This window comes from Zonotrichia albicollis, chromosome 2, assembly GCF_047830755.1.
Source record: "Zonotrichia albicollis isolate bZonAlb1 chromosome 2, bZonAlb1.hap1, whole genome shotgun sequence".
NCBI classification, from domain to species: Eukaryota; Metazoa; Chordata; class Aves; order Passeriformes; family Passerellidae; genus Zonotrichia; species Zonotrichia albicollis.
The window spans coordinates 86,946,221-86,971,353 of record NC_133820.1 but is presented as its reverse complement, the minus strand read 5'-3'; the positions used below and the strand labels follow the sequence as shown (position 1 = coordinate 86,971,353).

General features: G+C 37.5%; 1 protein-coding gene across 27 annotated transcripts in view; it reads right to left on the bottom strand.

Annotated features, from left to right (window-relative positions):
• The window catches only part of GPC5 (glypican 5), a 610,346-nt gene that overhangs the window by 544,761 nt on the left and 40,452 nt on the right, over positions 1-25,133 (bottom strand). The window lies entirely within an intron of this gene.

Here is a 25,133-nt window from a genome sequence, read left to right as displayed (position 1 = left end):
ACTACAACATGTCTCATTTTCCAGGGGTTGTTACGTGCAAAATAAAATTATTTTAGAGGAATTACAAGTTGAATATAATAAAATAATACAACCCAACATACTGATACATTTAAATCTGGGTAAAATATGTAGAAGGTTAAAAAACAGTTTATGACAGTAAAATAAATTAATTCATTCCAAATGTTACACTAGAGTAGGTTATATATTTCTGCCAGATGTTTCTTTTTACACAAATTTTATTGTGCCGCAAAGGGCAATTTGTTTTAATATTTTTTGTGAATAATATTTACTTTGGAAACTAGTACTTCTCTAGCTCCACATTCTAATGAGAACAATTTCCTTTGATTCATTGGTGTTACCATTCATACGCTGACTCAGTCAAAACACAAATTAGCTGCACACATGCTGCAAGAGTGCGAAAGCAAGGAAATGCTGATCAGGGTCCCAATCCTGAAAACTCCTGTTTAACACCATTAACTTAGTGGATTTCTTTGCATTAACTGATTGCATGATTAGGAGCTTTAAAGAGGCAAAATTACTAAATAATTTGGTCCACTGGGCAGCTATTTTTTTAAATAAAAATTTAAGCACCTTCATTGTTTAGGTTGTGTCATCATTAGCTGGTTGTTTTTCCAAGCTATTGGAATAAGAATCCCAATATTACCAGTTAGATGGTGCCTGGGCCAGTCTGACCTTCGCTGCTGAGCCAAAGGCGGCACTGTGGTGTAACTCACCCCAGAGATACCTTGGCTGCTGGAGATTGCAGCAGGGCACTGAACAAGTCCAGGCTTGTCAGGAACTCCGTTTGCCTCTGGAGAGAGAGCTTCTGGCGATGATGAAGAGAAAAAGGAGAGGATTCTGCTGGAGGGTTTCCAGATGTTTATTCCATGGTTACAGAGGTCTGAACCGGGGCAACTGCTCCAACAGAATAGAGGCCGCATGGTCTCATTAACCTTTTAAGCTCAGGGACAGGGGAAGGAGAGGGGACAGGTGAGCTACCAACCAGGTGAAAGGGGCAGGGTCTCAAGGGACTAGGATGACACTTAGACAGGCCAATGACCTCTGGGCATGGGGGCATCTTTTGAACTTGACCAACCACACGACGACCTTCCTGGAAGTTAAGCCTGATTGACAGGACTCACTCAGCAAGGGGGCGAGGGGGAAGGGAGAGAGGTATAGGCACATCTGGGAAGGGACACGGAAGTTTAAAACAGGACATTGCAACACACCGCAACACAAGCTATACTGTTGTTTCAGCTCTTTTTCTCCAATTCATTCAATATATATTTGTCTCTTACATCTGCTACATATTACTCAGCTAATGCTTCAGACTTAGAATCTGAATTCTGCTATAGACAAAATTCAAATAAACATATACAAGTGCTCTAGTATTTTCACCTATATCGCACTCTTTCAAGCTGCTACCAAAACTATAATCTAAATTATGTGCTGAAAAGTTGAAAGGTTAAAAAAAAGGGATTTTGATTAAGAAAATAAAATTATTTAAATTTGGCTTTAGCTTGCAGGGTTTTTACATCTTCTAGTTACTTTGGGCAACACAGATTTTCTCATGAAAAAATTAAGTCAGTATTAGGTCTAGAAAGACACAGATGTTTAAGCAAGTAAAAGGAAGACTAGTTTATCGTTCAGTGCAAAAATGGGTCCCTTGAATTTCTATGTGTTTTATGAAGTATCTATCTGAAACTGGGATCACAGGAAATTTATACAGCACATGTATCATGCATAAACTTAGAATTTTCAATTTCTTCAATTAGCATGACAAATAATTTATTTTTTTCCTGCAGAGCATTCTCTGCAGGTAAAGTTAAGTAACGAAATTACATATTGAAAATACATAACCTTTCAGTGAATACTGTAATTTGTCATGTCAATTTTAACAACTTAATTTCTAAAGATTTGCCTTCTGACATTGATTCTAAAATTAGTGTCCTCTGGCCCCACATCTGAATCATTAAAAAATGTGGTAGAACAAATTTTAGTGAACTGTGTATAAGCAGGAATTGAAATGACAGGGAATAGATTCTTCAATTTTTCATTTTAAATTACAACAACACATTACAACAAGCAACAAATAAAACGAGTCTGCTGACTTAATGATGGTTTTTGTACACAGTAGCTCTGAGTAACATGCAGTAAGTAAGCTGTAATAAGTTAATGAAGCTTAACAGTTTTATAATAAACTCAATAACATTATTATAAATTAGAGTTTTGGTTTCACATGGAAATTGAGAATAGCCATTAATCTGAAACTTTTATTAGTTTCTCTGGGTTATTTCAGAAAAAAAAATAATCATGTAGCTCTGAAACAATCAGCTTACTTACTACATTAAAAAAAGGAGATCTATTTACCATAAATTATATTTTTTCATTTGTTAACAGGAATATTATTAAGTTCATTAAAAATGTTTGTTTTTATGGACCACTGGGAAAAAAAATCATAGAATCAAAATTTCAGTTGGAAAGGGGCCTTAGGATCTTTGAGTCCAACCATTCACATAGCACTGCCATGTCCCTGAGTATCACATGTACAAGTCTTCTAAACACTAACACGGATGGTGATTCTACCTCTTCCCGGGGCAGTGTCTTCCACTGTTTAACAACCCTTTCCATGCAGAAATTTTTTCCTGATATCCAATTTAAACCTCCTCTCATGCAATTTGAAGCCCTTTTCTCTCCTTCTATAATTTCTTGCTTGGAAGAAGAGGCCAATGCCCATCTGGCTACAGCCTCCTTTCAGATTGTTGTAGAGAGTAATAAAGTCTTCCAGCTGACTACTTCTCTTCAGGCTGAACAACTCAACCTCCTTCAGCTGCTCTTCACAGGAACTGTGCTCCAGACCCTTCATCACTTCCACTGCCTTTCTCTGGACTTGCTCCATGTCTGATGACATGGATGCCTTTATAATGTTGAATTGTATCCCCATTTGTCTGTTCAGCCCAGAAATAAGTTTTTCACCTTTAAAACTAGATCTGAAACTGAAGAGAGGGAGAAGGAGAAGTGGTGCAATGTCTGAAGTGGCTGTATTCAAAAACATAAAGGTAGGAGCTTCATCTTTCCTTCTCACAGACTGTTTTCTGCAGCACAGACAGTGGGAAAGAGATCTCCTAATTTTTTTAGCTAGCTAAGGCAGAAAGGTTGTCTGGACTGCAGCTTTTCTTGGAACTGATTGGCCCAGCTCTGGACTGAAAATCCAGAAAAACATAGGAGCTCATATGTGTGGCCCATCGGGGCCTGGGACGTGGCATTTTCCAGCTCAGGAGGATAAGAGAGTGAGAGAGCTGATCTATCGCCCACAAAAAGGACTTTCTGAAATTGCCATCTCTTCAGAACAACTAGAGGTTTTATTGTTTAATAATATTCATTTCTTAAGCTTGTGAAATAAACAGTTATTCATTTCACAAGCTGTTCACTCTGCTGGTTAAATACACAGGATTTTTCCACTTTTCTCCAAGGAAATATTTTCATGAACCAGTAGGAGGAGGGGCTGCTTGAATCTGCTTTTTAGAGGGATCCCTTTGGAAGTTTCCTCTCTAAACCAGGACACTGCAGCACCTCAATGTCTTTCCTACAGTGAGGGGCCCAGAACTGAACACAGGATTGGAGCTGTGGCCTCACCAGGGCTGACTACAAGGAGAGAATCCATACCCTGGTCCTGCTGACCACGCTATTGCAGATACAGGCCAGGATGCCATTGGATTTCTTGGCCACCTGGGCACTCACTGGCTCAAGTTCAGCCACTGTCCAACAGCACCTGCAGGTCCTTTTCTTTCAGGCACTCTGCCCCCAGCCTGTGGAGCTGTCTGGGGTTATGACCAATGTGCAGGATCTGACAATTAACATCATTGCACCTCAAGCCATTGGTGTCAGCCCACTGATCCATCCTATCCCCATCCCTTCACAGAGCCTTCCCAAGCAGATCAACACTCCTGTCAAACCTGGTGTCATCTACAAACTGACCAAGGGTGCACTTGATCCCCTCATTCACATTTCTAATAAAGATATGAAACAGGGCTGGCCCCAATACTGACCAGTGGGGAATCCCACTCAGGAATGTCCAGCTGTGTCTATCTCCACTCACCAACACTCTCTAGGCCCACCTACCCATGAAGATTTTCATTCAGCGAAAACTGCACCCATCCAAGCCAAGAGCAGCCATGTTTAAAAGCAGTATGGACATCAATTGATACATTCCTTCTCACGTTACTTCTCTGTGCATTTTTAATAACTCATTATCTCACTGCAGAAGTGAAAAAAATATTTTAAATACATTAAACACAATAGCTATTAATTTTCATTTCCAATGCTGCATGTCTATTTTGATTTTTAAATTACTGTGAATACACATTGCTCAAGGTAATGACCCTAAGCCCATCAATAAAATTCAGAAGGAACTATACATGCAGCAAACTGATAGTAATCAAGAAAGGTAATAAGACCCAAGTGCCAGAAGGGTTTTCAGCCATTTGATACATATGTATAACTGTACCTAACAAATGCATCATGTTGTACTTTGAAGTGAGATTAAACTGGTAATATTGATGGCTTTATCAACAAGTGCACTGCTGTTGGTTTTCAGGAGCACTTCCCAAAGAATGGAAAGAAGAGAACACTCAAAATATGTTAAAGATGAAACAACTACAGACTGGAAAATAGGTATGATTTCTACTTTTGCCTTTGCAATTCAAAGATGAAACAGAAAGAAAATCCCTGTGAGTCATGCTGTAGGACTGATCCGTAAGTGACTGGCTAGTGACTGTATCTAGTGATTTCCCCACTGTGTGATACTTGGCTGCCTTACCGAGAAAACCAGCAGTGTAGTCTTGTAAAACTTGGCACTGTTTTACAAGGTATAAGCCAAATTCAGACATATACTTGAATTTCCTGGATATTTATAATTCCTAGAAATACTCATCGATACCTGTGAAACCTGTAAGAGATGTCCTTCGGCATTATTTGCTAGAAAACTGGTGTCCATTTCAATAATATTTTTCAATATTAATGAAAAAACTACAGAAATAAATGTAGATTCGAACTTTTTAAAGCACCTAACCATCTGACATAACTGTACAGATGTTAATGTTGAAAAAGAGGCACAATTCCAATAAAACTACTCACTCTTGGCTGTGTTTGAGGTTTTATTGTTAAGTTTTTTTACAGCTTTATTTTCCTTTTCTTTCCAAATTAACCTCTCTCAGATCCATTGAATTGTTTATAACTTAGCATACTCTAACTTAAATATTATCAAATATGTAAAATAAAAGTTATTTAAAATAAACCCATTTGTCTTACCCTGTGCTCTTCCTAGTAGATGAATGGGTTATTTATTACTTATTATTCTATCTCATTCCAACTGTGCAGACTGAGAAATAAGTGAAGAGCAGAAAAAACCCACAAAGATGTAGAAAAAGACAAACACTTACAGAAAAAGACACGCAGAACATGCAGAAAAAGACAAACACTGCAAATATACAGCGCTAATCTATATGCAGATGTATTATAAGTATATATACATACATAGATATAAACCTAGCTTGTATCAAGATTTCCTTTGAGTGAATATAGGGTGAGTGATGCTTTCTGGTTACCTTTTACATTGTAGACTGTTAAGGCTCAGCAATATTCTGAATTGGATAGAAGGGATACAGACATCTACATGTATCAGATCTACTCCCCTATTCTTTCTTTTTTAATCACTGACACTAATAATATTCGGATAATCTGATTAAATAATTAAAATATCATTTTACTTAGGGAAAAAAAAAACCCAACCCTGTGCACTAAACTAACTGCTCCTACACTTTAACTTACTATTTGTTTCAAAGAATATTCTTCTCATCATTAAAATTTCATTTAGACTGACAGAATTAACAATGATCATTTCCCTCCCATCCCCTTCAGTAAGACTTGAAGATCAGTTCCACCTTAACTTTCTCTCCTAACCCTCCAGTCCCTATGCATTTTTTTCTTAATTTTCATCTTTTTTAGAATAAATTACAATTGTAATAAACCATATTTAAATTCACTGGATCTATATATGTTTTTTACAGTTTGCAAATTTCTGTCTAACTTGGTTTAAGTACAGCTGCTATTTACTGAGGCCCAGGCCATAATGCAGGCTGTAAGAGCGAAAAGCAGAGTGAGGAGTTTGCCTGACCAACCAAAGCCAGGCATGGAGCAGCCAGCCTTGCAGAGGCAGAGGTGCCTCATCAGCTGCCACTCCTCACTGCACAGCTGGAACAGTGTGCACTGGCAGATAAACATGGGCATGATTTGAGCAGAAAAGGCAAGTCACCGTCAGGTGCAGATCGCAGCCTCCCAGACCTGTTTTTCACCCAGACTGCCTAGCTGTGTCTCTCCTGAGACTTGGAACAGATCCTGATGTGCCAACCTGATCATGCTTGCTCATTTCTTTCCTTTTGCTTTCTTTTTTTTTTTCCCCCCTGAGATTGATTTTGTTTTTTTAAATCACTTAAGCACTTGGCTACTTAAGAGTCATTAATCATTAATTTAATCTACCTTATTTATTAATAAGCTTACTTTCTCTCTAGCCCTCCACTCTCCCTTGATATTCTTGCAAAACAATATTGATTGTAACTGCACGAAGTGCCAATAATCTGTTCTTATGTTTTCCTATCCTTACCTTTTCCTTTCACTATAAATGACCTTAAATCCATTCAAATGTACCCCAAGAAATGCCTTGTAAGTAAGTAAACACCACTTGGTTTCTTTCTTGCACAGTCTCATGTTTACATATTAAATAAAGGGTGAAAGATTGCACATGCAATAATTGCTTTACTGCTGGTTATCTACCTGATGGTCACTCAGAAAGGTACTTGCAGCAATAGTTGCAGCCTGGGTGGCTGGGAGCTGCAAGTGCAGATGGTTGAAAAGGCCTGTGAGAAGAGACTGGAACTACAAAAGCAGTAAGACAGGCTGAAATGTGACACTGAAACACAGAGTTTTGTTCACTTGTGATCAACTTCCAGTTAATGCAGTTTCTTTTTTGATCCAATTATGGATCCATTCTTCAAGCAAGCTATAAATAAATGAGCAGAATCTTCTAACAAAAAAAAACCAACACAGAACCACAGTGATTTTTGAAAACCTACCACTACAGTAACATATGTAAGTGATGAAAAGCAACATGAAATTAATGCAGATTTCGACTCTGCAGGTTTAAATGTACGCTGATTACAGGAACTGAGATGTAGATTACACAACAGTTCTTCTTTGAAGTATAGTCTTTAATCTGGAAAACTTTGGGCACCACACACAGCTCTTCACATGAGATACAAAAATTTTTTGTTTTCTCCCATTTTTAAGAGATACTTGCAGCAGCTTGCAAGACAATAAAATCATTTTCTCTTTGGAAAAAACCTGCAACACTGAACTGGAAGGGCAGTAAGGGGAAATTGGTTCTCACTTTGCCCGGATAATTGCATACATCTAATGCAAAAAGTTTTTGTATACTGTCATGAAAACTTTGAACAGAACAGCAAAAAAATTAACAAGAGATTTCATGTACAGAAAAAGGCATACACGTTTCACATTCAGCTTCAGAAATAAAGGATTTACTGAAACATAATCCCACCAGAAATACCTATTCTATTTCCTATGAACGTGACTATCACAGCATCACTGCAGAAAATACAATTGATTGTATTTCTCACCTTCTAATTGATAGATAAAGCCCAACCAATTTTAAAAACTTAAGGAATGACGCTGGTATGGCATGAAAATTTGGCCTTAGACTAGGAAGTTGACTTAGAGAATCCAGCATTTCACATTAACCTCTTCTAAGCAGTGTCACTTAACAAAAAAGATAGCCAAGTAACATCTATTCTAAATCCACATTAATATGTCAGAACCAGATAATGTCATTACCAAGTCTCAATGATCCCACAATATCCACAAGTGTACCATGAGACACAGGGTTTTTTTTTAAAAAAGTAAAAAAAAAAAAAAAGTAAAAAAAAAATCAGTATTTTCATCCACCTAAAGTTACAACTATAAAATTAATAATGAAAAGAGACAGGCAAGTATTGTCTTTGTTCATAGAGCTTATGTATCATGTAAAAAAAACTTAGATGATTGCTGGCATCAGTGCTAACTCTAGTCTGTGTTTTAAATTAAGTAGGAATAGCTCCTACTGAGACTGACTGCCTATGCCAGTGCAGAAATATTCTTTAACAGGAAAAAAATATTGTCAAAAAAACCCAGTTGATTGATCTGGGCTTTTTTTTTCTGCTGCACTTAGCTAATATGCTTAACTCTAGGGCTGATTTTATTTATCATTACAACAAAATATTAATTTGAACCAGCTGAGAGATTTGATATTGATTCATACGAGAATTATCTATACATTTCTTTGGTGTTCTAGTATAGAGATGTGAATTACCTGACCCTTTGTTCTTTTAAAAACTAGCTTTTTCTGAATTAAATTATCTTATAATTCTTACACAGATTATTTCACATGTTGAGCATAATTCTTACACAGACTTTGGAATGTTAATACACTTTGTTTCTGCTAGGAATTTAACCTGTAAGAGGTGAGAAGTACCTAAATATATACCATTAGTCATGGATACTTCTAGGTGTGCAGAATTACTGTGCTAAATCTGTTCTACTGGGACAGATTAGCCCCAGAGTCAGAATGCCCTGGAGCTGCAGTGCCCTTGCAAAGGCATGTAAAGATGTGAGGACTCACTGCATCCTGTGTCTTCTTGCTAGCGTTTCAAAGCTGTATTTTATCTTTTACAGTGCAAGCATTAAGGACATCTTTTGGATCATCATTTCTGATATCACATTTATCTTTTATTTCCTGTGATTTGTTTAAAATTTTCTTCAAATCCATGAGATAAATTTAGTGGTAAGGTACAACATAATGTCCTACATGAGAAAAAGATCACCAAAGTAACATTTCTAACCAATAAACAAGCTACTGTCTAAGGAACTATAAAACCAGTACAATGCAGCTGCAGGGCAGCAATACAGGACTGACACTGAAAGGATGTATTAAAGATGACTATTAGACAGGGTTCAAATAGCTGTGAAGATGATACAAACCAGGTAAAACAGACACAGAAATAATAGCATGAGAGTGAGAGATTTTCTGTGGGTGTATGAAACCAAAGACAGAATTAAGAACGTAAACAAGAGATGAGATAGATAGGTAGAAATCTTACATTACTATTACATATGTAAAGAAAATAAGCCATACTCTTACACTTTTCCTTCATGCTGCATCATTCTTTCTGGATAAGCAGATCAAATAAAACCCTCTCAAAATAAAGTGTTTCTAATGGTCTGAATCACTCAAAGTTTGACTCAGGCTGATTTACTCCCATAACTCCAAGCTAATGCTCTTTCCAGACACGTTACAGCAGAGGGTTTGTCCATACTGCAGGCTGTGCCTGTGCCTGACTGATGGGACCAAGCACCACATCTGAATTCAAGGAACTCACACATGCATGGCAGCTGCAGCCACTACAGATTGGTCCATGACACAGCACAGGTCTCTGGGCATCACACAACAAACCAAAACTATGACTGATAAATGGCTGATGACAAGTTAACAGCAAAACAGGGATATTTTGTCACACAAATATTCAAAATGTCACCAATTATTCCAGTCCTCCTCCTTATTATTATAATGATAATCTTTAAAGTTTTTATAAACTTTAAAGGTTAATTCTCTGAAAGAGCTAACAGCCAACTGCTTTAATGGCCACAGTACACTCCCCTTGTTTGTCAAATGCACACAGCCTACAACAGCCTAAATCAGTCAGTTACTTTACAATCTAGTTATTATACCCCATTTAAGAATGTTTTGTTATGTAGAGTTTTGTATTAACTATAAATATTCTGAATTTCTACAGCTTTGCAGTTTCAGGAGGTAAACATCTGTTGTCTTGCAAGTGACAGGACTGGGCACCCATACAGATTCCCCTGGAGGGAAACAATGCTGCATTAGGATGTAAAAAACTTGATAATAAACTAACTCTTTACAAGTTATATTCTCAATATTTTCCAAGTAAGACTTTTTTCTAAAAGACACAGTCAAAAATCATTACCGGAAATTCTCACGGTTAACCACAATGATGTGAATTTCACTACTACCTCTGGGTATTAGACAAAACTCTTTGCTTATTCAAGGAATTCCATACTCAGTAGAAAATCTGAAGAACAAAAGAGCTAAAAAAAACAGCCCAATGCAGTTCAAAAGGTGCAAAGAAATGCTTAGGGATTCTACAATATTACAAGAATGTCTTTGCTGATCTCCATGAAGCATGACAGGTATAATCCAACTGCGACAGGAAAGATTAGTAAAAATCCTACCACAAAGGCATGCAAAACACCAAACTATGCTGCTATTAAAGCACTGCTTTTTGATATGCATGCAACAAAATTTCAAAATAAGTAAGTGACTCAATATCACTGAGGAGAACTTCTACAGCATCTCGTATTATATTGCATCATTCATTAAGAACATGAGGAGTGGAATGGATGTATGTAATACATATGTATTGAAATATATGTAATGAAATATAACTATTGGACTCCAGACTGAAATTCAGAAAAAGACTAACTTTGTTCTTTCATCTGCCACTGATCGCCTGTGGGAGTTAAAGGAAATAAATGCACTACTTGTTCTTTGCTTCTCTTTCTCATTTACTTACACTGTGAACTTTTAAAGATTGAGACTTTCCTTGTTATGTCTCTGCACAGCACTGGTAGCATGGGAGACTTGGATAAATATGTACTTCAATGTGATGCAGTAGCAATTTTAGTCATAATGAGCTCTTACATTTATTTCCCACCACTGCTTACTCTTACAGCTTTAGACACTCTTTTACATACTCCCTCGCTTGTCCTGACAGTTTTCTGGATAGCCGTACTTTGATATTCACATATCCTAGGTCAGAAGTGTCCTGAGACAAGAACACAGCCAGCTGTTTCCCTCTTATACTCCTAAGGAACCTAAGGTCAACATCTTCCTCTTGCCTAAAGGTCTGAAAGAACCCTCATTATTGAGTCTTCATTGCAGCTACCTACAACTCCTGCAAACTGCTGCTAGTTAGACATAATTTTGCTTTAATGACAGTTTTTAACACCATTTTCCTAGCAAGTAAGACAATTCTAATCTAGATGTTCAATTTGATATAGTTTAAACACAAATACTCCATCTCAGGTGGAGGTTCTTTTCAGGGTACATGCAACAACTGCCTACTCCTTTTGAGAGTTTCTGGCCAAAGAAGCTGTAAAGACATGAACAACACACAGTAAGGGCAGTCATGTTAAGAACAAAGTGTGTCAGTGGCATAACTGACAAGGATATGAGGAGTGTGGGACTGTTTTTCCAGTTGGGAGGATAAGGCAAGGGAGACAAAATAAAGAGAGACATAAATCCAGGCCAGTTAGCATTAGCAAACAAGAACCAGAAACAAACCAGCTCAGTCACACTAATTGAAAGGCTTTCAAAGAACTGTACTTTTTCAAGAGATGAGGATGCAAACCTGGGGGTCCTGCTCTGTGGAAGGTTTGGTGGAACTGCGTCAAGCAGTGGGTAATGAGCAGGAGGAGGAGAAGCAGGAGGAAACACAGGAGTATACAGAAAGGGCTATAAACAAGACATTTGTATTGCTAATCAGCATTGGACAGAGGCAGTGGGGGTATTTATCCTACAACTGCTGTGAACGGTGTACATATAAAAATAAGCCTGAGGTACTGGGGTGAGTGAGGGGCTCGGAGGTGGTGGCTGGAGTGGGTCTTGGGTCACAGCCCATGTGCCTGGTGTTGGCTGATGGGGTAGTGTGTTTGTGAAGGGGCCTCAGGTCCCCGCAGAGGTCTCAGACAGGCAGAGAGTCCGTGCTGGTATTTAATGTGGGCTATCTGTGGGATGAGAGTGTGAGTGCTGTGTGTTTGCAGCAAGCACCCAACTGCACCAGCAGCCTGTGGGGCAGGTGAGTGGGGCTGGGATCCAGGCAGAGGTGCCAGTTGTGAAAAGGTACCCCAGGGTACCTCACAAATGTCCATGTGCCTGTGAACCTGTAGAGTGTTGTGTGTGTGCCCTGCTGACGATGTCCTGAGGCAGCCTGGGTGATGAGCCGTGTCTGTGTCCTTGGTGTGTCCCCTCACCCCTGTGTGTCCCTGAGACACAGACTCGGCTTCACCAGTGCCTGAACCTGCAAACCTAACAACCCTTAGCAGACCTAACACACATCACACTGCTTCAGACAATCCATCAACAGTCCCTCTGTCATTGGAGACAAAGGCAGAAACACAACAGTCCTTGCTCCAACAGAGAGCAAGGAAAAGGAAGACTGAGTTATAATTTGTTGCAAGGACAGTAAGCTGAAAGGGAGAAAATTAAAACTCTCATTTACTTTCTATCCACAGATTCATGTAAAATGCCCAAGTGCACAACAGGCAGAAACCAATGTCTGCTTCTGGCCTCACAACTTCTTTTCTGAATGCTTGACAAAAAAGCATTTTTCAGGTTATCAACAAACTAACTTTTTCCACTCAGACTGGAATGAAATCTAGCTACCAGCAATCTGTCTTTAGAATGTTCTTGCTCTTTTTTTTTTTGCAATAGTTTAAATATTGAATTTTGCCATTCTCATTTGCAGTTTATACTTATTGTGTATTATTATTTCTCATGAAAATGATAAAAATAATTTAGCAAAAAAAACCCATGTTAAGTTCAAAGTTACAACAACAAAGTAGGTTTTTACCTGCTTATGATTTGCTGGGAAAAGAAGGGGAAATAGACATTTATTTTTTGCATAAATTAAATAAATCAAATCATCTATACATGCATGTCCTAGGTTATAATATTAAGATATATTCTATTCCCATCCTCAAGAGCTGCTGAAACCAGGAGGAGCGTTGTTTCTTCCTTACCTCCTGTTAATGGGCCCATCAATGCCTTTCCATGACTCAGAGATATCTCCCTCCAGGAGCCATTTCTGTTTAATGGACCCACCACACGACTCACAGAATGATAACAGCCCATGGTGAGATGCTTCACCCAGGGAGGAGGAGCTAAGCATCCCTACCAGGATATAATCTGGGATTGGGGATAGAACAGAGAGTCTTTCCACTGGATCTACAGAGAAAAGGTTGTCTTTTCCACTGGCTCATCAAAGGAAGACTACACCCTTTCTACAGGATTACTGCTCCAACAGAACCACATCTGCCACTCCAGGAGGACTGCAGCTACCAATCCAACTGGACTGCTACCAACACCCTGACCAACAGGGTGTCAGGCTGTATTCTGACTTTATCAGTGGTTTTTCTTTTGTATTATTGCATGTATTTTGGTTTGCTTTTCCTAATAAACTGTATTTCTGACTTGGAGTCTCTCACTGGTTTTGCTCTCAAATCAGAACAATGCAAAAAAAGGTTTCTAATTCAGGTAAATATATATGAGGCTCAGCATCTGAACTTCCAGATACTACAAAAATGTCAAGAGTAAAACCATGTAAAACAGAGTCTAACAATGTATTTTTAGGACATCACCATCTGTTTCACCTTGTGTAAGGGATGTGAAAGCATATATTATGTACTGTTTATTGCCATAAGCCAATTAAGGTAGGTAAACTCATCTTAGACTTAAAAATTCAAATATGAAAATGTATAATAAATGTTTTTCTTCACAATCTTTAATGATGCTTTTCTCAGTTCCCTCAAAGAGACAATGCTTTAGAAAAAAAAAATGGGTGTTTCTTCATTTCAGCCTCAGGAAAGAAATCACTGAAGCTGTACCATTTATCATTCTGGAAGGTCCTGTATATATTTCAGATCACTGTGAAAACACCATGTTTTGTTTGATAATGCAGTAACTTTTAATTTGGTTCGCTCTGCTTAAGATGGTGACTTGAATAAGGTCAAACAAAAGAACAGAGGAAAAAGAGAATTGAATGAGATACACCATCCTAGAACAGCCCAGGCTGGAAGGGCTCTTGAATGATCAAGTGGTCCTACTGAGCCTTTTGTGGGAAAGGGAGCCTAGATCAGATTATCAAGCAACCCATCTAATTGAATCATGAAACCCTCCAATGATGGGTACTCATCTCTAAAAAGTGCATTTACTCACTGTAAAAACTTTGTTTCTTATGCTGAGATGAAAGCACTCCAAATGCCACTTGGAGCCATTTCCTCATGTTGCCTCCACGTGGCTTTTTATGGAGAGCCTCTGTCCTCCCTGTAGCTTCCTTTTTAAGTACTGCTATGCTGGACTTCAGCTAGGGTTAAAAACCCACCCATTTGATTGACAATAGATAAAAATTCAGTCCTCTTACTTTGTCTTGAAAAATTTCACTCAAAAATGATTGAGAGATGTGAGATAAAGAGACTCCAACCATCCTTGTAGTCCTTATGGAGAACTGAACACTGCCAACATTACTGGCTGCACCTGGAAACCTCCAGTAACTATGTTCAGGTGTATTAGCTTTACTATCTGTCACGCCTCCATCAACTCTTACACAAGCCTGCTAAGTTCACTGACTTGACAGGACTGGCATTTCAACACAACTGAGCATTTAAGTACAGCCTTGTGTATATTGCCACTTTGGAATGGATTTAAGGAGATGGTTAAACGCTTGGCATGCCATAACCTCTGCAATCCCCAAGCACTGTGCAATTTCTGTGCTTCAACCTCTTCTAAACACTTCCAAAGTCATATAAGATAACATGTACTCCCTCATTTTCTGTAGTTGCTTAGCTGTTGTAACTGACATATAATAAGACATATATACAGTGATGTAATTTTTTGAAGAGTTTTACCCAAGTGTGAGACTGCAGAGCCCTCCCTACCAGGAAATGCTCCAAATTTGCAGCTCTCAATGACACCACTCTCCTTTTACAATTTAGACATCCACAAGACTGAGTCTAAAGAGATCCCAACATATAGTCATAAACCCACAGTATAATTTTTGATCTCTTTCAAGTTTGGTCATTTGATTCTTTTTTGTTACTACTACTTAATACAAAGCAATGCCAAAAAAAAGTCACACAAATGCTCCCAAATGTAATTAATCTCCATTCACTTCAAGAAATCAGAAATTAAACTTAATATTTCACCTCTTGCCAAAATTACTGCTGTCCAATTAAATAGAAATCTTCATGAAAAACATAATCCAGATGTTCCAGGATGGAACTGGGTTTGCATCTTTGCTCTTTGAATGCATGTACCCTGAAAATAATATCATTCCTATGAACATCTCCCTTTCCAAACAAAAGAGTGCATTCACACTAAAAACAGTTTTTTACTTACCTATACAACCTAAACTCCATGTAAAATAGCCATATGGAAACAAAAAAGAAAAACATATTTTAAGTACTTATCTCCAGTATAATCCAGATCAGCGATGAAAGACCTTTTCTAAGATGTAAAGAAAATAAATTGAAACAGCTTATAGTCTTGACCACAATTAACTTCTCCGTTTCTCCAGCTGGAATTGAAAGAACTCAAATGTCTTTGCCTTAAGCTGGAAAAAACATGCAGTAATGGAATGGTGTGAACAGAATCACAGTATGGTTGAGGTTGGAAGGGACCTCTTGAGTTCAGCAGGCCTGATTTCCCCTGCTCAAGCAGAGCCAACCAGAGTCAGTTGTCCAAGACCAAGTCCAGATGACTTTCGTATTCTCCAAGGATGGACACTCCACCACCTCTCTGGGCAGCCTCTGTCAATGTTTGGTCTCCCAACACAACAAATTGTTTCCTAATTTTCAGAGGGAATCTTTAGTGTTTCAGTATGTGCCCATTGCCTCTGTTCCTGTCACTGGACAACTGGAAAGAGCCTAACCTCCTCTCCTTTGCACCCTCCCTTTGGGCATTTACAGATGTTAGCAAGATCCCCCTGGGCCTTCTATTTCCAGATTGAACGGCCTCAGCTCCCTCAGCCTTTCCTCATATGAAAGATGCTCCAGTCTCTTACTTGTTCTTGTGGCACTTTGCTGCAGTCTCTCTGATATATCCATGTCCCTGCTGGACACAGTACACCAGGTTTGGCCTCATCCATGCTGAGAGGAGCAGCCAAAATAGGATACTGGTCTTATTAGTAAGGAATTAGGAGAAGTTGGAATTGAATACTGTTGTCATCTTATCGTGAAAGCTTCCATACTTTTTCAGTGATTTCTCATGGTCAGCTCCTTGCAACACAAATAACGAACTCTAACTCTCTTCACAGCACAGCCAACAAACGCCATCTCTCTTCTCAACCAGCTTACCCTTTTGTAGCACTTGTCTTTTTATGGGACACAGCTGTGGCCTATTAAGGGCAGGCCTGTTCCTAATCTTTGGTGATTAGTACAGCTGCAACTCCTCAGGGGTGAAACTGCCTTCTGCACTATCTTTATTTTCTTACATTCTATCACTCCACAGAATACCTCAGCATATTCCACGTCCTTTGCACCATGACCACTGCTCATTCAGCAGCAGGTACAGGTTTTCCCCAGTTAGCATTTGAATGTTTATATATTCATAGTCTCCTTTATTGTTGCCTTTGTCGTTCTTTCGTAGTTTCAACTTCAAGGGGGCTTTGACTTCACTGACTTCATCCCTCTAAGACTGGACAGCAATTCTGTGCTCCTCATGGGTCGTGTGTCCATGATTTCATATTCTGGATACTTTCTTGAATCTGATTTTTGCCAGCAAATACTTCTAGCCTCTTTTTCCTATCTTCATGACTGCTGGGGTGGACACCTTTTAAACTTTATCCTTGAATATCAACCAGCTTTTTTGGCCCCTCTACCCTCAGGGACCTCATCCCAGAGGACTCTCAGGATAAGGATCTCTGAAGATGTCAAAGTGTCCTCTCCCAAAGTCCAGACTTGTGATCTTGCCTTTTGCCCTGCTCTCTTTTCTCAGGATCTTGAATTCCACTATCTCATCATGGTCACTGCAGCCAAGGTTGCCTTGTCACCCCATCCCCAAGCAGCCCTTCTTTGTTCTTCAGTGTGAGATCTAGTTAGGCACTTCTCCATCACTTGTGTCAGGAACTGGTCATCAGTCCTCCTGAGGAACCTTCTCGATTTCCTATGTCCTGCTGCACTGTCCCTCCAGCAGATACTGGGATGGATGAAATTCCCCATAAGGAGTGAGATTGCTTCAGGCTGTCTGCAAAACTCATCTGTGGAGTTTCCCTAGGATAGGCACTTCTTCATTTACAAACTAAATTTGTGTTAACAAGTGATTACCAGCCAAAATCCAAAAGTGCCTAATGAATTTGTCAAGACACAGAACATTGGGAGGGAGACAGACTGAATTGTTGACTAGGATTTGAGAGCACTGCAGGTGCCCAAGACCCAAATAAGTAATGTTCAGGTGGCCTGGAATTATTGTGAATCTTGAGGAATGCTGTATTTTAGATTTCTAATAGTAAATGTTCTTAAAAAATTAAATCTGGTATTGCAGATCTTTCTGTACTGTAGCAGATTAATTGTGTATTTAAAGTAACTTCAAGCATTTATAGCAAGGCAAGCTCTCTGCCCCACTAGTACACTGCATTTTAAAGTCACTATTTTATTACATTTTTATCATAATCAGGGTTTTTTCAGTTTTTAAAACAAATGTTAATACTAATTTTCTGTAAAATGTAAATAATTACGCATTTTTCGCTTGTTGAATAAGAGGGAAAATTAAAAAGAGAAATTATTCTTTTTAGAGAAATTAATGATCATGAAAATACTATAGAATGAACATCAGTAAAACCATTACTCTGTAATAACTGAGAACTTTTATTTTGTTCTGCTGTCATTAAGTTAGCAGGAAAGAAAATTAAATAAGGTACAATAGTTTCCTTTTAAAGAACTGTTGATGTAAGAAGAGATATATGAATGCAGTAGAAAAGTGCTTGACTTCTTTAACTTTTGACTTATATGTTCTTATTAAACCAATTATTCCTGCACCATCTAAATCCTTCTGAAATAATTTCCCACTGGCTGAAGCAAAAGCCACTGCAGGGAGCAAAATCAGTCAATTTTTTAAAAGCTGCCTTCATTGAAAGCCCACACAACATGCTAGAGAATTCAAACAGATGTTTTCAGCTTTTAAGATTAAGGAAGCTTTGTATTAATGTCTTCCAGTGGCCTATTCACAAAAACTGATGCCCTTCAGCTTCACTGGGGCCTGAGGTCAGCAAGAATGTGATATAAAAATATTATGGTTATTCATCACCAACAAGTAAATCTATGAGCTTGTAGCAAACTCTGTGAATAGGATTTGTATTGCAGTCTAATCCATTATTTTTTACAAAGCAGTAAATTGAAAGGCTTTTGTCTTCACGGATTTCTGAAGTGTACTTTCTGTAGCATAAAAAAATAAATACTGTGTAATCATATGTTGCATACTGAACAATAAAAAGTAAGTAGTGTCACTAAACAATATATGGATCTGACCAAATATAACAAGCATTATTATCAAAATGTTTTAGAAGTGTATATGTGAAAGCTTGCAAGGAACTGAAATTCTTTAGAGATCCTTGTAATAGAGACATGACTTTTACACTTAGCTTTAGGCAATGAACTGCAGATCAGTCTGAGCAACAGGAAAGGAAAATTATAGCTTATTCTCATTACAAGACATTTTTACATCAGTTTGCTTGGTATTTTTTTTTTTTTGTTTCTAGATGCATTTTCAATATTTGAAAAATAAAGGAAATGTGAAGGGAAAAAAAGGCAGGAAAAAGAGTGTGAGGGATGTTGTTTTCTATGGTACAGTTGTCTGTGGAAACTAAAAAGTTGTTACTACTAAAAGGATGGCCATGAATACTAACTATTGCTCACAGTAGCCAAGTGGACAGTCCTGAAACAGATCACTTACTTTTTAAATGAATTTGCTTATTTGACTTTATGATAGAAAATGAATATGGGAACTAGTTTATGTAAATCCCCTTTATGTTTTTACAGGGTTACCATAAATAATTCAGAACATAATAAGTTCCCCTACTTTCTGAGTCTGCCTAACTTTGTGAGTGCCTATTCATGCTTCTGCTTCCTCTTTGCTCTGGAAGGTCTTTTACCATTTAATTACAAACCAGTGCATTTGCTTATTTCTGACAGTTTTACACTTTTCTTCTTCCTAGAATGGCATTTCAATAGTTCTTTAGACAGACGGGCATCCAAATGCCACCTAAAAGCCCTAAGGAAGCCCCAGAAACTTGCATTATCTGCAGTAGGTACCTGCAAGGTAACAGGTATTACCTAAATTTTCTATACCAATTTTGATACCAGAAATAGGTGCCAACTCCTTGGCAAAAAGAATATCTTGCACACATCTGAATTAACTCCTATTCACTCATAACAATCTCAAAAAAATCAGGGAAATATCTTAGAAATTTTGATTTTTATCAAAGTTTAGCAAAACAGCCTGTTTATAATGAAGATTAAAAACTCCATGACATACTAATGCTATCCCAAGGTAATCACTTAAACTAATAAAAAAGATCACGATATAAACAACTACTACTACTACTACTATACTATTATTATTTTTAATTAAACAAATTTTGAATTCATGCTTGAAATTATCATATTCATAATTTCTCCTAAGCCAAAAAAGATATCAAAATACAAATCAATGTACATATTATCTTGAGCTTCAAGGAAATTTTAAAGATACAGCTTAATTTAAAATCAGAGATCAAGAAAGGCTTTACAACCCAACTGAAGATTAAGCATTTGTACAGCCACTGAAAGTTCTGAAGATCAAAATAATGAAGCACATTTAAACTAATTTCAGCTGTATGTTTCTACCAAATGAGGATTACATCTCCGTCTTTCAAATCTGTAACATTTTGCTACTTTGAGTTGAAGCCTTTCTTGTTTTCCTTACTTTTTTCAGCAATCACAATGTATAAAGCAATGAGGAGCAAAAACAAAAAAAGATTCCTAGGTTTTTTTTCCTTCATTTTAATCATCTGCTATGTGCCGAGCTTTTGTTTTATTTGAATTTCCTAAATTCCCCTCCCAAAAATTAGAAACCATCTGGAACAAAGAAGAAAAAGCAGAGGGGAAGGAAATGAGAGCACTAATATTTGTGCAATATTCAGTGCTCCTAACTCTCTTTGGATTTTTTTGAAAGTGGATCAAAGACCTTCCCAGATATTTTGTACAATAAATTCTTCTAACATCAAAATACTATAGATGTCACTATTTTCCTCTAGATGAAAAACCTCATTGGTTTCAAAGTTGGTTTTGGTGCTCAAGAATGAATTGTAGTCAGGTAAGTGTAACATGAAATAGCACAAATTCCCTTAATTACTTGATTTTTAATTAATTTGAAAAGTTTTTTCTTCTACACGCTAAATCCTTGTATTTTTCCTTTCATACTGCACTGAAAAACCTTAATTTATGACACAAGACAACCAACACGAATTAAAAAATAACTTTGTTGAATAATTCTTGCCAAGTGAGAGGCAGTCTCAGCATTATCATCCACATATATACTCTTCTCAATGCAAGCTGTTTTTCTAGACAACTTCATGAGCCAAGTCCTAAGCCAAAGTTTTACTGTCATTACTGCTTTTCAAAAGTTGCCAGGTGAAGACAGAGTCCTTAAGGTTTCTTAAGATACTGAGCATGCAGCAGAGGTCTCATTTAACATCAAGAAGTACAAGAACAGGTACATACAGTAAATCTTTTCCCTGAGCTTACAGTTGAGAGCTATTAGCTTTGTCAGTTACTAACAGGAATTGATTTACTGTGTTCTCAACAATAATTATGCTCATGGGAATCACTGATCTGATAAATTACTATTTACCTCCTTATATGAAGCCTAAATAACATGACCACAGTTTTCTGAATAGCACTGACTTATCATAACAATGTCATGTATTTGTTTGAAAGTATAAAAATAAGACCCTTTACTAGTGTCCTTATCTACTACTTTATTTGAAGATCTGTTAGTGATGGACTTCGGTAAACATGAACAGAAGAGCCACACAGCAACAAGAGAGGTGATAATTTTTCATTCTTCAAGTTATCTGCTGAAAAGGTAACCATATGCTATTGCTACAGTCTTTATTAAGATGATAAAATGAGGTTGCAGCTTCCTTAACTGTGATTTTTTGATTGCTTTCATGATTTCTTAACCTTTCAACTCTAATCCTCATTGACTCCAAAGAGTAAGATTTAAATTCTGGCAGGGCAAATCTGCTTGAAGGAAGATGCTCAAGAGCAAGCAATCTGTTACACTGTAATTGATGCTTCAAAAATTTACAATTTACAAAAATGACCTCAGCTCCAAAATGACAATCTTTACCTAAAAAACAGAGTGTGACCTATTGAAAACTTTGGTTTCTTTGACCTCATATCATAAAAATCTAGAAATTACAAACAACTTCCATAAGATGCAAATATAAGTACTAGTTAGTGTACATTCAATTTTTTTTTTAAATCTAGATATACAGTCATGCATCACTGAAAGGTTAGGGCTGAAAGGGACCTTAAAGATCATCTAGTTCCATACTCCCAGCCATATGCAGGGATGCCATTCACTAGATCAAGTCATTCAGAGCCACATCCAGCCTGGCCCTGAACACTTTCAGAGGTGGAGAATCCACAACTTCTCTGGGCAACCTGATCCAGTGCTACATCACCCTCTGAGTAAAGATTTTTTCCCTAAATCTAATTTAAAACTGCTTTCTTTTAATTTAAAACCATTGCCCCTTGTCCTGTCCATTGCATTCAACATTCAAGTCTGAATTAAGAAAAATCATGAGCAGAATACCACTTAAGTGCACAATGGTCAAATTTCACTTCCACTGTATACTTCTATTGTGTTGTTCAGATTTTCCTTCTTCACACCCTAACACAGAATCTTTCCTAAGTCCTTAAAAGAGGTGATAATTTACATCATATACAATAACAGATCTTGAAATGTATTTAAACGCCAACCTTTGCCTTTATTTTATTTCAGAATAATGCTTTCCTGGGAAACCAAAATGTTCGTAAGTAAGAGTAAAATCACAATTAGTTCCAAGAAGTGTGACTTTGTATTGAAATCACTGCAACAACTTTGTGAAAGATAGGTCTTCTTGCCAAGATTGCCACTTTAGAATGAGATAACAAGATATTTCAGTTCACAGAAGTAAACAAGATGAGAACTTAAAGCTTGTAGATTAATAATTAAGACAAGAACAAGCACTTGAAGTGAAAATGAAGCAAATACCCTGCTTGGATCACTAAAATTAACCAGATTCTCTAAGATCCTGTGCTGTGACTAACTGCATTTAATGGAACAAAAGAGAAAATCTTTGCTGATACAATTTGCAGATAACATAAAATTGGAGAGAATACAAATAATGGTGCAGTAAAACCAATGATACAGCTAAATCTGGATCTTTTGGTAATATGCAGACATTTGCACAGAGATGAAATATAGCTGCCAAACGCAGAGTTCAAAGGAATATAAGACAGGTAATGCAATATCTTTAAATACCTGATACTGAGGGACCTAGAAATAGAGGCATACAGGGAGCTGAGTTCAAATTGCTTTTATGACAGTGCATTTATAACTCAGTTCTTGGGATCATACTGTGTCAGAATTGATGCACCCATACATAAACCCAGTGCAACTAGTATTAAAATCCTGTGCCCTCTTTTTGAGAAGAATGCAGAAAAGTTAGAAACAATTCAGAAAACAACAACAACAACAACAAATCAGCTCTATCATCTACACTTTACAGGAAGAGATTTAACAAGTTCAGCCCAAATGAAGAAGTCAGGTCAATAAATGACATGATAATGAGTAATACATTACCATAGGGTTTTCCATATTTTTACAGCTTTAGCTGCACATGAATAGTGACTGCTATGCCTCCTGAAATCCTCAGATACCAGGGTCAAGGACATTTGCACTAAGTTGTCACGGTAACTCATTACAGACTAAGCACACTCATTAGCAGTGCAGTGACAACAGTTTATTTCTTCATGCACATACACACGCCAAATGAATGCCAAACCCATGAAAATGGTGGTAAAAGTATAGAATCTTCAAAAGGCAAAAGCATGGCTGGGAAATATCTTACCCCAACCTGCATGGGGGTAAGAGATGTCTGACAGTAAGTAGCTGAAAACAAGACAGAGTGAATGAAAGCTCAACCTAGGGTACATAGTAAGAGAAATAAGATACACCTGTTCTGGGACAAGAGGACACTAATTACTGATGAAATGTCCTTTAAAAATACCACAAATCCTTTAGTATAAAAGGATTTACTTAAAAATACTACAAATCCTTTATAATTAGAATATTTTCATTCAAGACTGGAAATCTCCTTTTAAGATATGGTTAAGTCAAAAAAACCCATGCCAACATGAAAATTCCTAGGTGAAATTTGATGCCAAGTATATTGAAGTTATTAACATTAGATTACCACTGGCTTTTAAAAGCTCCCTGTATAGAGTCTTTAGATTACTAGATCCTTTAGCAATATCAAAATACTTCCAAAATCTTTTACATCTATCTGAATGCTTGTACACTGTTCAAAGAAATTCTATCACAATGCTCTCAAAAACAGATAGATGACTGCCTGTATTTCATATTTTTTATGCTTCTTGTTTTCTGCTTTAATTTGGCATAAGATTGCAATCAAAATTTAGAATTTCCTAAAAATTATATGAATGAAGCCACAACATGAACTGAAACTATGTTTCTTCCAGGTCAAGACTCTGTGGTGGGTAATCTAAAATGTCATCTATTCCAGCCAGTCCCTGGGGCTGGGTCACCCTGCGCTGGCACCCACATTTTCTTCCCAGACCCGACACAAGTGCAGCAGCACCAGCACCAGCAGAGTCTGCTGGGTGGCAGGAGGAGGCAGCAGGCAGTGGCGCTGACCCCACACACACCAGCATCATCTGTGTCACTTGAGCTCCTCTGTAACTCAGGGAGGGTTTGCTGCCATCCTTTCCCTTTGTTCCCCAGAGGACACAGTCACCTGCATAGGTCGCCGCCTGGGAGGAGGGTCTGATGCCATTTTCCCTGCCTCCCCACAGACAGCTGTCCTTGCTGGATGTCATCTTGCAAAGGGTATTTCCGCCATTCTGCATGTCTCTCCGTCCTTGGGCAGATTGTGAAATTTGGGAATTTTGTATCTGGGCATTATTTACTGTTATTTTCTCCTACTGCAGTTTCACTTGTTGGCAAGTTATTATTTGTTCGCTTATATCTACTCGTATTTATTTCTCCTTATTAGGGGAAAGGGATTGGTTAAAACAGAGGGAAAACTCAGTTTGGAGTTCTGCCCTTTAAATTGGTTTAAACAAAGACAGAGAGAAATTATTCTTTGCAAGAAGACCACAGGACAGGGAAAAACAAATGCCACCAAAACAAATAGAAAAATATCCAAACAACCAAACAAAAAACACCACAACAAGCAAAGTGTGACTAAATAACTTCTGAAGTAATCTCTTAGAAGTTGCATTTAATATTGATAACTCATGAGAGATTTTATGTGTATATAAGAATAAACATGTTTTGATGATATATATACAAATAGGTAACCTCAAACATCAATTCCAGAAATTTAACTAATACAAGGAATAACATATATCCTTTACTGGCTTCATCCAAATTTTGATACTAATCACAAAGCTGACAAGTAAATTGGAGGTTCAAGGCTAAGAAGTGAAACATATAATTCAGGTACCTGACAGTCTCTCCTGACAAGTTCCATGTTTTCTCTGCGGTGTTTAAGAGTGGCAGAAACCCCTGCTTCAACCATTGTCAAAGATATACAGAAATGAGACAACAGATCAGTTGGGTAGAGATTACTCTGTGCAGATGACAGTAAAACATCAGTTTCAATATCTCAAGTACAAAGAAAACAAGCAAGACATTTTAACCATCACTCTTTCTGCATGTAGTATTGACAATAATTTAAGAACTAGGTCACAGCATCTGATTAAACTGATTTTATTCATACTTTTTTCCTTCAAATCTCATTTTAAGTTAAAAAAATGCAACATTATTTTCTTTTTTTAATCATTGGCAAAACTTTGTCTGCATTATGAGCAGACTTGCGTTCCTTTGACAGCATGAATGTATCTCATTTCAACAATCTTTATGAAAATCTCCTTGCCACTTTTGTAAACTGTGATAATTAAGA